This window comes from Tamandua tetradactyla, chromosome 20 (genome assembly GCF_023851605.1).
Source record: "Tamandua tetradactyla isolate mTamTet1 chromosome 20, mTamTet1.pri, whole genome shotgun sequence".
NCBI classification, from domain to species: domain Eukaryota; kingdom Metazoa; phylum Chordata; class Mammalia; order Pilosa; family Myrmecophagidae; genus Tamandua; species Tamandua tetradactyla.
In genome coordinates, this window is record NC_135346.1 from 37,181,140 (window position 1) to 37,200,357 (window position 19,218).

Consider the following 19,218-nt stretch of genomic DNA (forward strand, 5'->3'; position numbering starts at 1 on the left):
CCAATGATTAATTAATGTACCCTTAGGCCCCCTCCTTAAATTGCAAATTGTGACTATTGCCACAATAAACACAAGTGTGCAAATGTCCATTTGTGCCCCTGCTTTCAGTTCTTCCAAGTATATACCTAATAAGGGAATTGCAGGATCATATGGCGAACGTATATTCCTGAGTAACCACTGCACTGCCCTCCAAAGGGGTTGCACCCTTCTCCTTCCCTACAAACAGTGAATAGATACATCTCTCTGTTTCTCCACATTTTCTCCAGCACCTGTGTCTTTCTGTTTATTTTTAAACAATTTTATTCACACATCATACAATCTATCCTAAGTAAACAATCAATGGTTCCTGGTATAATCATATAGTTATGCATTCACCACCAAAATTTATGTGAGGACATTTCCATTTTTGCTGCAAAGAAAGAAAAGGGGAAAATGAAGAACAGAAAATGAAATAAAATAAAAAGGAGAGACAACCACCACCTCCAAGAATTCCATACCCCTCCCTTATATCCCCCTCTTACTTAGCTTTGGTATATTGCCTTTGTTACATTTAATAGAAGCATATTTACAATATTACTGACAACTATAGAACCTAGTTTGCATTGATTTTGTTTTTATTTATACTATCCCATTTTCAACACTTTGCACCATTGATATTCTTTCATTTTCCCTCATGTAAAACATTCTTATATTTGTACATTTAATCAGTATCACTGTCCACTCTGGGTTTTGCCAAGTTATATAGTCCTAGTCTTTATCTTCTTTCTTTCCTTCTAGTGTCATGCATGCCCCTAGCCTTCCTCTTTTAACGATTCTTACACTCAGCTTTGTTCGGAGTACTTACAGTATTGTGCTACTGTCGGGAGAATTGTCTTATCTGTTTTTGGATCTTTACAATCAATCTTGTTGAACATTCTGTACTCCTTCAACAGCCAATTCCCAATCTCTACCCTCTTTCTACTTCCTGATAACCTGTGTTCCCTACATTAACTCCAAAGTTCGTTCATGAATGTTAGTTCATATTAGTGAGACCAAACAGTATTTGTCCGTTTCTGGCTAATTTTATTCAACATGATGTCCTCAAGGTACATCCATGTTGTTGCAAGCATCATGACTTTATTCTTATATAGCATATCTTATTTTTTTCTCTCTTTTTTTTTTTTTACCCTTAGTGATATTATTCATTTCTACACTCTATTCCAGACCTTGTTCTCCTGTCTTTTCCTATCTCCCTTTAGGATTTCTTATAGAGCTGGTCTCTTGTTCAAAAACTCTCTCAGCATTGTCTGAAAATATTTTAAACTCTCCCTCATACACACACGTGCATGTGCATGCACATACACACACACACACATATACATATATATATATATATATATATTTTTTTTTTTTTTTCATGGGCAAGCATGAGAAATCAAACCTGGGCCTCTGGCATGGCAGGCAAGAACTCTGCCTGCTGAGCCGCTGTGGCCCACCCTTTCCATCTTTTTTGCAGAACAGTTTTGCCAGATACCAAATTATTGGTTGGCAGTTTTTCCCTTTCATTATCTTAAATATATCATACCACTGCCTTTTCACCTCCATGGTTTCTGCTGAGAAGCCTGCACATAGTCTTATTGAGCTTCCCTTTCATGTGATGGATTGCTTTTCTCTTGCTGCTTTCAGAATTCTCTCATTATCTTTTACATTTGACATTGTATTGGAGTAGTTCTATTCATATCCATTCTGTTTTTCATATACTGCGCTTCTCGGAGCTGCAATTTTATGTCTTTTATAACAGATAGGAAGTTTTCACTGATTATTTCCTCCATTTTTATTTCTGCCCCTTTTCCCTTCTCTTCTCCTTCTGGGGCACCCATGGCATATATTCATATGCTTCATGTTGCCAGTAAATTCCCTGAAACTCTACTCAAATTATTCCATTATTTTCCCTATCTGTTCTTCTGTGTGTAGGGTTTCAGATGTCCCATCCTCTAGTTCACTAATCCTTTCTTTTGTCTCTTCAAATCTGCTGTTGTAAGTCTCCATTATTTTTCATCTCTTCTGTTGTGCCTTTCATTCTCATAAGTTCTGCCATTTGTTTTTCACATTTTCTAAATCTCCTTTATATCCTTCATCTCTTTTGCCATACCTTCCCTCAATTTGTTGATTTGATTTAGCATGCTTGTTTGAACATTGTGATTTAGTTGTTTTTGATTCCTTTATCTTGTTTAAATTGTTAATTTGTTCCTTTGACTGGGCCTATCTTTGCTTTTCCTAGTGTAACTCATAATAGTTTGCTGGTGTCTAAGCATGTGATTTTCTTGATTAGTCTTTCTGGAGGTCATTTTCACTTTTTTACCTAGGGCTTTCTGGCTGGTTGGCCTTGTTCTGTCCATGTTCTTTGGCATTCAGTTCAACTTATTCTAGGCCTCTACATAGCTTCTTTTTAACTGACCAGAATTTTTCAGCTTGTCTTTTTCTGCTTCTTCCCCTTTCTATATGGAACTTTTTTTGAGAAGGGTCTCCTCTGATATGATCATTTCAATCATATTTTCCCAGACAAGGCATGCCCAGGTCCCAGGAAAAGGGTAAAATCTGTATCAATTTTCCCTGATGATGAGACCCAGCAGGTTGTCTGACTTTCCTATTGAGCCTCTAGACTCTATGATTTTCCTATCCTGCCCAGCAGATATTACTACTCAGCTTCCAGTACCCCAACAGCATAATTAAAGGTGTGGTGCCTTTAATTCTCAGCATCTCCTCTCCCTGCTTGGGAGAAGTGGAAGGCAAGTTTAGACTGTTTCTGATTTTTGTCACCTGGTTTCTGAATTATCTGAAGGAGAGCCCCCACTTGATTTGGGCCCTGCTGCCCCTTTTCTTGGGGAAGATATGCCCTTTAGGGAATTATCTCCTTCACTTGGTTTGTCACTTTGTCTGTCAGACCTGTCTTAAATCTGCCCTTCCCTGGGTCAGTGCTGACAGTTGAAAATGCCTGCATTTTCTCTAATAAGCTGCTTAGAATTATTAGAATATCTTTTTAAAAAAGGCAAGAGAGAGAGAGAGAAAGAGGGAGAGGGAGGAAATGAATTTAAAAATAAAACAAAATCCCTTTCAGAGCACGTTCCCATCCTCCAGGTTTCACCAGTCAAAAACCAAAGTTGATACCTGTCTCTAGGTGCCCCTTTTCTTAGGGCACAGCCCTTTTCCACTATTCTGAGCCCAACCCATTCCAAAAACCGCCTTTTTTTTTCTTCATCAGCCCCTTCTACTCTCTGTTGAAGAGACCACAGGGTTACTTAACTGCTTTTTCTGGATTTATCCATGCTCAGAGCTTATATTCAGCAGTCCACATTCGTTCATTAAAGCCACAGTTGGAGTTTGGTTGAGCTGCCTCCCCTTGCTCCTAGTAGAGATGACTTCTTTTCCCTATGGGAAAGTGTCTCCAACAGCCTGCCATACCAATGAAGGATGACCGAGCCTCCATAGTTTGGGGGCTTTACTTAAAGTTCTGTGCTGTGATCGTAGCCCTTCCACCTATTCCAGACTGGTGTATCACATGTGTCCAGTCACGGATGTTCCCCAAACAGTTGTTCAGACAGTTAGTTCCTGGCTATTTACTAGCTGCTCTAGAGGGCCTAATAAATTCCACACCTCCCTACACTGCCATCTTGTCCTACCTCCTCTCGCCATGTTCTTTTAATCCATCCCTGTGGGGGCAGACCTATTGTGTATAGGACCTTTTGATTAGGTTGTTTCAAGTGAGAAGTGACCCAGCCCATTCAAAGTCAGTCTTAATCCTTTACTGAAGTCCTTTATGAGAGTATAAAAGACAGAGAAGCTGACAGAGCACGAGAGAGAGAAACTCCCAGAAATGTAAGCAAGGACCCACAGAAACTGAAAGAGCCAGAACCTGAAAGCAATGAAACTTTGGAGAGAAGCATTAGCAGTCACCACCCATGTGCCTTCATATGTGATAGAGTAACACCAGTGCCATTGGCCTTTCTTCAGAGAAGGTATCATCCTGTTAATGCCTTAATTGGGACAATTGCATAGGCTTCAAGATATAAATTTGCAAACTACTAAATCCCCACTGTAAAAGCCAACCCATTTCTGGAATATTGCGATCCAGCAGCTTTAGCAAACTGAAACAATCTGCATAGCAGTGCTATTTTTGATAGCCTAAAGGTCCAAATAACACAAGTGGCCATCAACAGTAGAATAGATGAATAAATTGTGATATAGTCACATAATGGAACTCTGTACAACAATGAGAAGAAACAATTTTCAACTATACCCAACAATATAGATAAAACCAAGAAATGTAACGTTGGCCCAAATAATCCAGGTACAAAGACTATATTGTATGATTCCATTTATATAAAATGGGAACCTGGCAAAACCACTGAATGTTGTTAGAAGCCTAGACAATGGTTATCCTAAATAAGAGTATGAGGGAAGCTTCTGGATACTGGTAATGTTATATGTGGGGGAGGTAGTTTGTTTGTTTTTTTGCCTAATTATTGGTTACACAAGTATGTATGAAAATTCACCAAGCTGTACACTTATGATATGCACACTTTTTGTATGCATAATGTATTTCAATATTCTGTAAAATTGCAAAGCAATGTCAGATAGGCTATGTCAAAATGACCTACTGTGTATCAGTTTTTCCCCATGTCTCTGAGGTGAGGTGGTGCTCTGAACTGAATGCCCATTTGGGCTAGGATCTACCCTGCCTCAATCCGAAGGTGGGCTCACCAGGCTGAGAATCCTTTCTGTGAAGGAAAGGAACAAAGTCTTTAACTTACATTAGTCTGAGGCCTTATCTGAGCTAACCAGTCATGATTCAAGTACTAGTGATTTTCCTGCTCAGAAGCCCTTATTTGAAATGCAAGTAGGTAACCTGTTTTCTGGCTGCAAATTCAAACAGTCCACCCTGTCTTACCTTGTCTGAGACTCTCAGCCTCACCATGGATGCTGCTGTTCCAGCCACTGGTGTTCCTTCCACAGAATGAAAGGATTTGTCTGAGTTCCTGAAGCTCAGCTGTTCTTCTCTTCCTAATGATAGATAATAAATGAACAGATGTTCATTTTATATCACTGTCTCCCCTTTGGACTAATTGTTTCTGATTTCAGGGTCTGTAGATTCATAAAATTCATGCTGCAGTTTTATCTTTCAAAGTGAACGACACAAGTAATTGGGGTGCAGCACTTCTGAGAGTTTCCACAAACTGAGTAGGAAGATGCTGATTACATTGCTAACATCTCTTTCATGCCTTTATCGTGAATATTGTAGGCATGCAGTATACTGCCTCAAAGTGGACATTTCCTTACTCTTGAGAATGTTTTTTAATGCATTTAAATTTGCTATTAATGCTTCCTATTAATTGTCCTTTAGGTATCCTGTCATTGAGTAGGTCACTTCCTCTTAGCTTCTCATCATTTTCTTGACCACCCCATAAGTACCCTCCATTTATCAATGTCTTCCTTGGTCTTGTGCACCCTGTTTCAAAATTTGGTTTCAACGATGCTGAAGCAGGAGACAAAGGATGACTGTTGCTTTCTGGCTTTGATATTTCACTTCTGTTTGTGTTCCAGTGCTGTAATAAAATATCATGTAGAGTTCCTATAGGGCTGATAAGCCATCCTGGGCCCCTAAAGATAGCTCTGTCTGCGCATTACTGCTTTCCAAGAAAATCCCTGTCATTATGCAGAGCGTTATGCATTTCCTTTCAAACCTATTCATTTGCATTTTTCGCCTTTCAAAAGGCAAATTTGCTTTGAAAAGTGTAATGAAATGTGCCTAAATGAAAAATGGGCCCTGAGGATGGCTGGTGCCAGCATGGGGCTTTAATTAAATGATTAGATGGCAATTTGATATGACCAGCTTTTGAACTGCATCATGTTATCATTTAGCTTTGGGAGGGGAAATGCAGCTCGACCTTTAGCAATACTGAAAGATAATATTGAACCTTTCTTCTGACTGCCACACAGCTATGTACAAAAAGTCCTTCTCTAATTCTCTGTTCATTTCTCTACAGTCTCCCAGTTCTCATCGTTCCTCATTCTTCTTGAACAAACTGTGTCTTTAGTGCCTCCATGACTTTGCACTGGCTGTTGTTTCTGCTTGGTGTTTCCTTTTTGCTTCTTACCTTTCTAGACAATTCTTCAAAGTAAAGCTCACTTAGAACCCCCTTGTTTCTACTGAAGTCCTTCTTATTTTCCATAAACTGGGTTCTCGTTGCTCATTCCATTATGCAGAGTTCGGCAAACCACAGCCTTCTTTTTTTGTAAATGAAATTTTATTGCAACACAGCCATGATCATTCATTTAAATATTGTCTATGGCTATTGCTGTGTTACAAGGGCTACACTGAGTAGTTGCAATAGAGACCATTGCCCACGAAGACTAAAATATTTACTATTTGGCCCTTTATAGAAAAAAGGTGGCCCCTGTCCTAGCTTGCTAGCTGCCAGAATGCGCTATACCAGAAACAGAATGGCTTTTAAAAGGGGAATTTAATAAGTTGCTACCAACAGTTCTAAGACCGAAAAAGTGTCCCAATTAAACAATTCTATAGAAATGTCCAATCTAAGGCATTCAGGGAAAGATACCTTGGTTCAAGAAGGCTGATGAAGTTCAGGGTTTCTCTCTCAAATGGAAGAGGGCACATGGCGAACACAGTCAGGACTTCTCTCTCAGCTGGAAGGGCACATGGCAAATATGGTGTCATCTGCTAGCTTTCTCTCCTGGTTTCCAGTTTCATGAAGCTCCCAGGTTTGCCTTTCCTTCAATCAGTCATCACCAGCTAGTTAGTGATTCCTAATCTTATTCAGGCCGGACAAACAGAAGCTTCTTTAAAAATATCAACAGCACATCATGGCTTTGAGAATTCGATGAGCTGACTGAACTGTGCTGTCTCTTAAGTACCTGGTAACAATTAGGCAGTTAGGTAAATGTTCATTTGCTTTAGCTTTGCCCTTTCTCCCTCAAACCTGGGCAACCAAGTCATCTGTTATTTCCCCTAACAAATGTGTTACCTTCTTGTCTTCCAGACCTACTATTTCATTTGCAGATATGCGTTGAAATATGAAATTTATCCTGAAATTTAACCTAAAGATCTTTATTAATTATTTTTAGCTAACACCTAATGAGCACTTAATATGTTTCCAGGTACCATGCTCAAGGCTATACATCCATCACCTGATCAAATACTTTGTGCCACCCTATGGAGGCAGGTGCTATTCTTGTCCCCATTGTACAGATCAGAAATGGAGGCAGAGTTATATTAAATAAATAGGCCAGTTTCAGAAGTCCAATCAAACTGAGACTTAAAATCATGTCTTCAGCTTTCAAAACCTTTGCTCTTCTCCACCATATGGACTAAAGTCTCCTGTACCATTTTTTTTTATTTGTAAAAGAAATCAAAACAAAACTTAGATTAACACTGCCAAATGTATTATGTTTATATAATAGCAGTTTGGATCCATTTGATTTGTGAACTGAGCTGGGGTTAAAGCAATTCTTAGTGCCCCATCTGTAAAATAAGGACCAGTAACTTCTTTATGGATAGTATATGGGTTTGTTTTCAGGATTAAATGACTGTAATGTAAAAGCTCCCAGACAGAGACTTTTGGTTCCTTCTGTTTCCAACAGTAGCCCCAGGACTTGGTGCCATACCATGTTGGCACTCTATACTTCTTTGATGAATTAATAAGTAAGTACATACAATGAATGTAAAGCATTTACAACAGTGGCTGGACTATGATAAGTAAATGTTATTATTGGATTTTCCCAAAAGTATTTGGTTTATTCTTAAACCAGAGTTGGCTTATATCTAATCATATATAGCACAGTACATAACATGTCAGATTTGGGCATTTGACAGAATCCTTTTGGTTCTAATATTTTCTACCCAAACACTCCATTGCAAGCATGTTGAAGATATTTTCAGCTTTCTCATTCTGCTGTGTGAAAAATATTTTCCTATTATTAGATTTCTCAAATATGATTATAGTTATGTCCAGATTGATTTAGGGTTAATAGTTCTGCTGCATGTTACTGGAAGGGAGGGTAGGAGTTTTCCAGAAACACATATATGAACATGTTGCCTACATATTTTTTAAAACTGCTCTTATATTGACATACCAATATTTCAGTATGTATTAGTCATAATATAAGGGTGAATATTTTTGAACAGGAAAACAAAGACAAGTCAATCAGTAATTATCTCTTAATGTTTTACTCTCTACTCAGCCCTGAAAAGAAATTGGGGGCATAAGAAAAGAAAATTTGAGATATCCCAACCCTCAAGCAGCTTTCTGAATTAGCTGTAAGAATAGCCACATAAAAATTAACTAGCAATGCAGAACTTTAGTGAATTAAGGGTTAAAATGTGTAAACTTGACAATAAGCACAAATGTCATTCAAACTGTGGAATAATTGAGTTTCTACTCTAAAAATTTGGAATGCTAATTTTGTGTCCCATTGAAAGTGCCTCTTTGCTCTTCTGAGTTCGCCTTCCCCAACACAGCCTCGGAATTCCCTCTGGCTCTTCTGGGGTGGGCGTGATGCAGGTTGAAGATTTCATGCTCATGATTTAGACCCTTCTTGCTATTTCTTATATATCTTCCACAGAGATCACTAGCTTATGAGAGGCAATTTTATAGACTTGGCAGCTGCCTTGTTAAAGCTAAATTATTTTTGAAGTTAGGGACGTTTATGAACACTGAGTTTAAAAAAAATAACTCGGACTAAAATTTAATCAGCTCCATGAAGGAGAAATTAAAAGTAAAAATGCATGAAGGATTCTTCTCTGAGGGATGGTAGCTGCTCGTGCTTTGAGCTGGCGTGGAAGATATTGAAGGTGGAGCTGTTTACTTTTCATCATGTCAGCATACTTACTCCACCCACATCTTGGTCCATTCGGACTGAAGGGAGTTGCTGAGACATTGCACACACCCCAATGCTGAGACCTAAAAGCTGAACTGCTTATTTGGGATGAAATACAAATGACAAGACTGAGTAATTTTCAGAGAATGTTTACAAAATTTCATGTTAATGACTGTTCCATGTGCGGGAAGCCTCTGTATAAAGACCACACTGAGACTGAGATGCAAAGTATTTTCTTGTATTTTATTAATTGAAATCAATCTGTTAACTTGATATTATTTTCAGTATGTTCAGTGTTTTGTTTTTTTTTTTGCCAAAATGCTAGTTTTCTTCATTTCTTCAGACATTACCTGGAAACTGAGTTGTGAAATGTACTTTTTTCACCATCATGTCTGAAGAAGTTTTATTTCAGACAAGTAGCATTTTTCCATTTGATACATATACATTTTAGTGCCTAATTGTGTTTTACAGACTGACGCTATCAGAGTCCAGGAGGTGACAGACATACCTGTCTTGTTCCAACTTTACCCCAGGAGCCCAGGGCAAGGCCTGGCATTTAGAAGGCATTTAATACCTTTCTTGGATGAATAAAATTCCATGAAGATCATGTTTTCAGTAGATTAAATGCTGTATTTTGAGGTCAAAATATGGCCGAACAGTCATTACTAATTTTGTTCCAGTATTATCTCTCCTTCCCCACCTCTCCCTATTTCTCTTATTTAGGTATAGCAGTGTCATTTTGATCATCACTTCATATTTAGTTTTCTTTTCTAGTTATAGCATATGAAGAGAGGTCAGGAAGAGTACCAATTGCTTGGGAAATCTTGGAGCACTGGACTTAGAGTCCAAACTATTAAATCCAGAATCCCCAAATTTTTTTTGCACTGATGTTATGACTCTGGGCAAGTACTCAACTTCTCTAATCCTCTGGCTTCTCATATATCATTTATCTGAGGAATGTTTATCAAGTATTTACTAGATACCAGGTGCTGTTTTAAGTGTGGGAGATAAAGCAGTGAACAATATAAAGAGATTGCAATACTCAGATATTGCAATCTAGTGTAGGGAGAGAGAAAGTATTAATATCATGACAATCAAAACTTAAACTGTATTAGATGCATGTTATAAGGAAAAGTAAACCAGGGAAGGGGACAGGGAGTGCCGGGGTCGGGAAGTGATGTGGTTTTGAATAATGCAGTCAGGGAAGGCCTTACTGAGTAGTGATATTTGATAAAGATCTGAAGGAGTTGAGAAATAGGACTTGCATGTATGTATCTGGGGGAAGAGCATTCGAGATGGAGGAAAGAGAAGATACAGAGTCTATGAAGTGGGTACTGTGATGTGCTGTTCAGATACCCCTTTCATTTCTGAGGCACGCGTTCCCTCAGCTGCTGTGAGTGAGAGCACATACTCTCACCGGAATCCCTCTCTGGCAGTCACACTCAGCTGAAGAGGGTTGCATCCTTTTCAGTCCATCTGTACCTGGGATAAGTCCAATCAATGACTAGTCCGTGTGGAGGAAGAAAGCATAATACCTTTGCCTAGGACCAAGATGACTCCAAAGACCACCCCAGCTCCAGAGCTCTTTGTGTTTTCAGAGTTAAACTCCCCCTTCTGTCCGGTCTTGCTTCCTTCACTGCCCCCCACAGGTATTGATCCCGAGGACACTTACCAAATAAACTCCTGGACTCAGATCTCCATCTCGGGGTTTATTTCCTTGGAAATTCATCTAAGACATTCTCTAAGGCAAGACAGCCAATATGGTTGGAAGTGAGTTAAGGAGACAGTAGTTTACTAAAGATGAAGTCAGAGAGGGAACAAGGAGTTGGACCACGTAGGGTAAATCACTGTGAGACTTGGACTTTGACTCGCCGTGAGATGGACAGTCATTGAAAATGTCTCAGCAGAAGTAACATGACATGGGATACATTTTAAAAGTAAGGGGGGATGCCCAATGACTGTGTGTTTCAGTGAGAATGGGGTGGGAGGTAGGAATCAGACCCAGCAAGTTTCTTATTAAAAATAGGTTTCTTATTATTAAGAGATTTTCTATAAAGGGAGGACACAATGGAGTAGTATCTGGAGAAGTAGGTAGCTTCAAAAGACTACTTTTTTCCATAATTTAATTGATGGTATAAGCAACAATATGTTTGGTGGAAAGGAGAAAATTTTCAATGCAAGAGAGGGGGAGATGTGCTGGAGACATGAGCTTCATTAGGGTAAGGAGGTTGGGATGTGGAGGGTTGATCTTGGATGGTGTATTAGTTTCCTGTTGCTGCTATAACAATTTATGACAAATTTAAGGCCTTAGAGTGGCTTAAAACAACACAAATTTATTATCTTAGAGTTCTAAAGGTTATAAATCCAAAATGGGTCTTACTGGACTAAGACCAAGCTGTCAGCACAGATGCATTCCTTTCTGGAGGCCCTCGCAACCTTTTTCAGCTACTAATGGCTGCCCACTTTCCTTGGTTCATGGTTCCCTTCTTTCATCTTCAAAGGACCCCTGTGTTTATATTGGGCCCATTCATGTAAGCCAAGATTGTCTCCCTATTTTAAAGTCAGCTGAGTAGCAACCTCAATTCTATCTCCTACCTTAATTCCCTTGTCATATAGTGTAGCATAGTCACAGGTTCCAGGGATCAGGACATGAGCGCCTTTGGGAGGCCATTATTCTGTCCACCATGGAAGACATGGACTCTTCATCCAAAGGCTCACGGGAGGCGGGCTGGGTGCAGATGCAGGAAGGAGATAGACAGGGTATTGGGAACTTGTAGAAGTTCTTTTCTAATTATTTCATTTTTCTCAGAAAAGCAGAAAGGAAGGTCAATGTCTGGAGGTGCCAAGGGCTTGAAAAGAGAAAAAAAAATTGACTTTTTTTTTTAAAAACAGTCCAAAAGATATTTTTTCAGTATTATTGTGTGTCCAATGATTATATATCATTTATTTTATTATTTTTTAAAACAGTTTTATTCACACTTAGGAAGGATTGTATGGAATTCTTTTAAGAGAGTGGAGGGTGAGTTTGCCAAGACAATGTAAAGTTGCCAGGCAAAACTGAATGTTCCACCTGCCCTAGCTGCCTTCCAGGGTTGTTGTGAGGATTGTAACAGATAATGTACACTTACAGGTAGTTTTTAAACTCTGAAGTAGTCTATTAATAAAAGTTGACTTTCATTGCTTACCTTCTGCTAGTCCCTGTTCTATGTATTTTATGAACTAAATACTATATAAAGTGTGCATTTATTATGAACTAAATTGATCCTAACACAGTCCTAGGTGAGAGGTATCATTGTCATCATCCCCATTTTACAGATGAATAAATTGAGATCTAAATAGGTTCAACAGCAAGGTCCCCCAGCTGAGGATGGGTAGAGCTGGTATGTAAATCCAGGCAGACAGCCCAGACTTGCACTCTTCAGTGTCATGTTCTTCCACCATCTCTTCCATATATCAAATTCCCAGGCAGACTCTGTGTTCCTTGAGGTTTGAGACCAATGTCTTCTACATGTAAGATAAAAAAAATCACTCACTGCATCTAATCTAGGTAGACGATGAATGTCCATTGAATGACTATAAGCATGGTGGCAATATAAGAAAGTAATTAAAAACATGAATCAGAGCATCATCTGAGTCCTAGCACAACCTTGTACCAGAAGTGTTGTGACATTCAACAAAGTCCAAGTCTCAGTTTCTCATTTGGGAGACAGAGATAATAATAACACCTGCCTCAGATGATTGCTGTGAGGATTAGTTCAAATAATATACATTGGAATCCCCTTGTCTATGGCACACTAAATGTAAGTGGCTGTGTTGATTAATAAACACTGCCTTAGGGGTTCAGGAAGATTTTTCAACCCAAGCCCAAGTAAAACTCTTTGCATAATTCTATACAAGAGATTTGCTTTCCCCAATGCCCCCCAAATTCAGGAAATTTGTCTTCTCCAAAGACACACCTTCATTTTTTCTTCTCTCTGTCCCTCATTTTCCATGATAGGGCTCCAGTGAATGTAACTCAAGGTGAGTCAAGCTACAAAAGTTTACTACAAAACTGTGGAGGCCTTATTGTACCATTTAGCTACAGTGAGATCATTTATGGGTCCCTGGCCTCACTGCTCAGTTTAATGTGACATAGTTTAGCACATTAATCAGCCTTTCACAGTCACCTGCAGTTTTTCTTCCTATTGCTTTATTCATTCATTTATTTCACTTATATTTAGAGCCAGGCTCTATGCCAGGTGTCCTGGGGCCAATACTGAACTGTCTCTTTCATCAGCCCTGTTCAGGTGCTTCCCCTATGGTTTCTTCAATTCTTAATCTTGAGTTCAATCTGGAGAACATGCCAAGTGGCATTTCTTAATAGTCCCCAATTTCATATTGCTTATAATAGAGGGAGTCTGGTACTTCTCTTTGTAGGGTCTGATTCTTCTCTTTTTATTTTTTGCATGCACAGGCAATGAGAATTGAACCCGGGTCTCAGACATGGCAGGTGAGAACTTTGCCTCCTGAGCCACCGTGGCCCACCCCTGATTCTTCTCTATTTGTAAGCCCTTTCTCTTTGAGTAGTTTTTAGCCTCTTGTCCTGAGACCATAAATTTTATTTTGGAAAACCTTTAATTTTTCTTTGTTTTCTTATTGGTGGGTTTGTAAAGGATTTGTTGAGTTTCCTTCAGAGAACTTTGGGTGGCTAAATTTAAATAAATCAGCTGGATTAGCATTTCATACATACAGTCAATGTTTGAAGAGATTTTTCAATGTTATTTGAAAGTGTTAGTGGTACTTTATAATATAGGTATTTTAGTAATACATTTAGCAATCATGCTTTAATCATATATTAGACAGTATACTGAGTATCATACATATTAATTTATTTAACTCTCATAACAGCTCCAAGAAAGATGGCTTTATAATGACTCTTTGTTTTTCCATTTTAGAAAACCAAACTCCGGAGAGATTATCTAATGATCTCAAGGCCATGAAGCTAATCAGTTTCAGAAGACCCTATTCTGGGCTTTCAAACTTTGGCTGCTGGCTCCAAAGTCCTTATCTTAACCTCAGGGCTGGAGAGACAGTGACCTATTTTTAGTAGAAAGCAAACAAGCAAGCTAATAGATGTTACAGATTCCTTATTTGAAAACAATGAGCTCGTAGTACATAGCATTTGCCAGTACAGAATACAAGGTTGACTTACTCCCTCCCCTTCCTATCCCCTCCCCTCTCTTTTTCTTTCTCTCACTTTGTCTTCTCACTCTCCTCTGATGCTCCCTGGTAACTGACAGTAGTGACATCCATTTCCTGCAGGGGATACCCAACCCTTGACCACTGTGTTGACTTGGCTTGCCCAGGCTCAGGGGAGGCACTCACAGCAGCTGACAGAACACTCACCTATCGGTGTTAAGTGCCCACATCGTGGGTAGGGCACCGACACCCCTGTCTCTAGTCAGCACCAAGCGCGGGCCACATGTGCTTCAAGACTCTTCTCCAGCATGAGCTGAGTGTTCAGGCCTCAATGGCTCTCCCTGGTCTGGTCCAGCCCCAGATCTCTCTGGGCAAATACCTTTAGACAAAAACAGTTAAAACCTGCACACATCCTTCCACTTTACCCCAAGCAATAGTTTACAGGATAACCCATTTTAAATCCATATTTAGAAAAGAAAAATTAAAAGCACCTGAAAGGGTTGAGTCTTGATAAAGATAAACCCATTTTACCAGTCTAAGCTAAAAGCCTGACATTTTAGAAGCAGCTGCGTATTGGTTGCTTCTCTTCTGTGGGTCTTCCTCAAGAATAGCCAAGTACTTGCTTCATGTCTGCTTGTCTAAATGAGCTCCCACAAGAGCTTCCTTAAAGGACAGAGTTAGTACCTACCTGTGGACAAAGTCCAGCTTCTTTCCCAGAATGCTGAATATAAACTCACTCTCCACCCCACACACCCACGGAACAAGTAGTAGTTTTCAATTTCCACTTGCAGTCCTGAATCCTTGTTGTACTGTTACTGTGACCTGAAATTCCACATCTCACTGTCAAGCACTCAAGCATTTTGATTATGTGGTGATGACAAAATTATGGTGGTGGCTAAGCAAGGTTTAGAAGAACAGAGAACAGTGAATTCAATAATTAGAACTTGTAGAAGCACTATTATTAGCTATAACTTCTTTTTCTCCGTTTCAGTGACAAGTTTCCGATATCCTGTCAATGTGTCAGAAGTATAAGTTACCCTAACTCTCCATTTGTTTCCTCTGTATACTACTGTTATAGAACAGTATTTTCAGAATTATGCCTTGCTTAAAGGACAGGAATATTTATGCTCCCTTTTATTTGTGTTAAAATTTATCTTAGTTTTACATTTTGTTATTCAGTATATTTTATTTTGATTTTTGAGCAATTACATCTCAATTAGTCTTCAAAAATAATCTTCCTTTGCTGATGAGTATTTACATTTCTCATTTTAGTTCAACTGCCACTTTAATTTGTCTATTTTAGATGGGAAATAATTTTAAATGTTTCCCTGAAAATGAAATATGACTCACTAGAAATATCAAGGTAACCAGTTGCTCCCTTTGGCATTTAATTGGCTGGCAATTTAACATTTCATCCGACAAACAAACATTGGGTGTATTCTTTATGAAGACTAATGAAGATTACAAATCCAGTTAGCCATGTTATATGTTGTTCACTTATTACCACCTGGCAAGGCTTAATCTCTATTTGACAGAAATTAACATTGAAAGTTATCAGTTACTTCAGAAAGTAGGGGCCTCAGACATTTATTGGTTTTTTTTACTTGAACTGTTGCAGAATCATTTTTTTCTTAACCTAACTTTGATTCAAACCTTTACGGATTAAGTTTTCATTAAAAAGAGTAGTTTTTGAAACAAACAAAGACACAATGGGATTTTGAATGGAAGAGGCTTCGTGCATATATATTTGCGGATTACATAATTCTTGTGGAGGAAAATGCATGCAGTTGTTTAACAAGTTGGCAGAATGAGATAAGCAAATAACTATGCTCTGAAGATTTTCTAATTAATAATGATGAGCATAACTACAAATATTTGTTAAATGCTTACTATGCATTAAATGCTTTTTAATGCATTGAATTGTCATAACATTTAATGAGTTAGGAACTATCACAACCTCTATATTATGGATTAGGAAATTACCAATTTGAGAGGTTACATAATCTATGTATAGTCACATAGTTAGCAGGGGGTAGAGTCAGAATTTGCACTAAAATTTGTCTAAATTAGAGCTTATTTTCTTAATCACTACACTTTACTGAATGGAAATCCATGGTGCCCTATTGAACTTAGGAAAATACTTCTATCACATGTTTGTGAGCAACCTTAAAGCATGTATTTACCTGGCAAATTGTTTGAATCATACTTGGAGAACCCCATTTTAGGTTCTAGTATAGGGAGTATTTGGGCTTTGGCGTTGAAATGGCACTAACTGGGCTGTTCTGCCCTTCCACTAACTAGCTCATGGAGAGGACTCTCATTGCCCTCTACTAGATACCCTCCCTATGGGCTTTTTGTACCGACTGTGCCTGCTAGGAGCCTTGCAAGCTTTTGCATTCTGAGAAACATTTGGAGGTATTGATGGGAGTAGTAGAAATACAGTTTTAGCAGAAATCAACAGGGTATGCTCCATTTGTGTGTAGCAAGATTGAAATGAGAAAGGGTCCTGAACCATCAGAGGGATTATGAGGGCTAAGGCATGGGTTTCTACCTGGGGTAATCTCTCACAGGCAGTAGAAAAGGTGCTTGTTTGAGCATGCACCGTGCACTGTGTGCTCCAGATTGCACCAAGTTACACAGGAAGAAACAAAGGGAACAGAAAAAATCTGATCTCTGCTACAGGGGAATGTTTTATGAGACTGACTCAAAAGCAGCAGACCTGATATCCATGCACACAAGGGCATGCACACACATATACAAATCGTAGACGTGGTCTTCTTCAAAATAGTGACCTTAGTGATTCATGCACTTACTTTTCTCAGCAACCCTTCCAGTGCTCAGAGCATTTGCAAATATCCTTTGAAAATGGCTTTCAGAATTATTTGGAAGCACACAGGGCAACACATCCCATTCAGGATGGATCTCAGTTTTGATGTCCAGCCTAGTTACCTGCCCGAGCTGGCTCTGAACTCATTTGAACTGTTTCCAATAATCAATTTTAACATTCAAGGACAGAGATTTTTCTGTCACTGTGAACATTGACAAGAGAACTTTATGCGCTGCAAAAGCTATACCTAAGCTTATCTTGTATCCCCCATTATGCCCAGCTCATCAGCTAGCTCATCATACATGTTCAATAAGTTTATTGACATGACTTGAGAAAGCAAAACAGACAAACGTTCCAAACACTGACAGTACCTCTCAAGTGTGTCTGACATCTTAAAGTGATTACTTTTCATCAAGTTTTGAAAGCACTGAGTATAAAAGAAGTGGTGGTGGTATATATAATTTCATCAAATCAATGATTTGATATTTCCCTGCAGCTCTACCTAGCTGGAACACTGGAGTTAAAACAAGTCAGAACGTCATTAAATCCCTTACACTTGCATGAGCCCTCCTGAGTCTTCTCAGCTTGCTTGATGTTGCTTTCACTGGCCCAGAAGAAGATCTAGAAAGTAACGGTGGTGATGATGATGACCACGTTTCTTGAGAACGTACTCCATAGCAGGCATTGTTCTAATTATATTTCAAGTATCTACTTGTTTCATCCTCATGACAACCTATGAATAAGAACTATCATTTTTATCAACCCATTTTGAAGATAAGAAAACTGAGACTTGGGGATTGGCCTGTACAAAATTCTATGACTAATAAAGGTGATCTATTACCTGATTCTCTTTGCCATTGCAATGATGTATTCAGTAGGCACTTTGTTATTTAAAAAAAAAATGTTTTAGAACAATTTCACAAAAAAATAATATTCTTTGTTTTAAAAATGAGCAAATAATCAGGAAACTAAAGAATGACCTAGAATTGAAGCACCGAAAAGTTGATGTGTTGGTGCATGTGATTGCAGATACTTCGTTTTTGTACAAATTTCATACCTACACAACTTCCACTGTATTTGGCCTGATTTCCTTAGAAGCTGTTTGTGAAGATGCCTACAAAAATGAACGGCTGCTTTCTCTTAAAGTTTCTTATTGCCACAGCCAGAGAAAAACCTTTTGCTCACATTCTAGATTTGTTTGGCTTTTCTATGGTCTTACGATAAGGGTGGTATCTCCTCATGGCCTCAACATGTTTCGTCTTCTTTTCCCTCGTGAAAGAGGGAAGAGAAGCAAAGAAGAGAATTATCTGTGATAGGCTGGCATTTGTGTTCACCAATAAACATGGTTTTGCTCATTTGATCCATAAACACTCTATTATGGGTCCTCGTTAGACTGACAGGGATGCCACGCCTCCAAAAGGGAATCTGAGGATTAAGTCAGTATGTGGCAGAGATTGGATGCCAGGGCTATGACTCCAAAGCCCACTCTGTCCCCTATAGCTTGTCGCCTGAACTCACACGTTCCTGCTCTGTTGGGTCAGAAGCCAGAGTGTGTGCCAGCTCTGCTACGGAAAGGCCGTTCAGCCCCTGCCTGTGGGCTGAACTCACCCCAGCAACTCACACTGGTAAGTGGCAATGTAGATTTAGCGTTCGTCCTAGGCCCTGTAAGACCCAGCCTTGGGCCACTGCAGCACATTTCTCTGGCTGAGTGCAAGGGCCTGAAGACAGCTGAAAGCAACTTTCAGAGCCTGGGCCCCGAGTCCCCATGACCCACCCTGACAAAGATTACTTTGTCTCGGTAAACATGCATGGTAAATGTTGTTGGCATCCACCACACATCTCAAAGTTCCCTCTTCTAATGCCTAATAGCCCCAGCCAACTTCATCAGCATCAGAGACACTTCCATGTCCCTGGCCCCTCTCAGCAGAAGAAGGAGCCCTTGCCAGGTACCATCTCTGTTTCATGCCTGTCCTAGTTCAGATCTTCCCTAAGGCTAATGCTGCACAACTGGTAATCTCCCAGCCGTGAAAATAGGAAAGTTCTCTCTTAGGTCTCACTTATTTCTCTCTATTGCTACACCTGTCAGCTAATTTTCATACATATGGGTGGGAGGATTTGAGGAAAAGGGAATATCCCTGCTGGGTGCACTTTTTGTGAAATGACAGATCTGTTCCTTTGAGTTAAGCCAAAATTTTTGAGTTGTTAGATGTTTGCAAATCTGAAAAATCTCTTAAAACTGCAAGCACTCAAAACACAGAAGGCTCAAACATCTTGATGCCAAGAAGAGGATCCAGATGCCCTGCATTAAATATTCTCCTCAAATCCAAATAAAACCACCC

At 39.2% G+C, this 19,218-nt stretch overlaps 1 long non-coding RNA gene across 1 annotated transcript in view; it reads left to right on the plus strand.

The window, feature by feature from the left end:
* LOC143664551 (uncharacterized) overlaps positions 1-17,678 on the plus strand; it is a 78,998-nt gene extending 61,320 nt beyond the window's left edge. Inside the window, exon 3 of the long non-coding RNA XR_013166473.1 lies at positions 17,376-17,678. This is a non-coding gene — a long non-coding RNA (uncharacterized LOC143664551). The remainder of the gene's footprint in view (positions 1-17,375) is intronic.
* Positions 17,679-19,218: the final 1,540 nt, after the last annotated feature.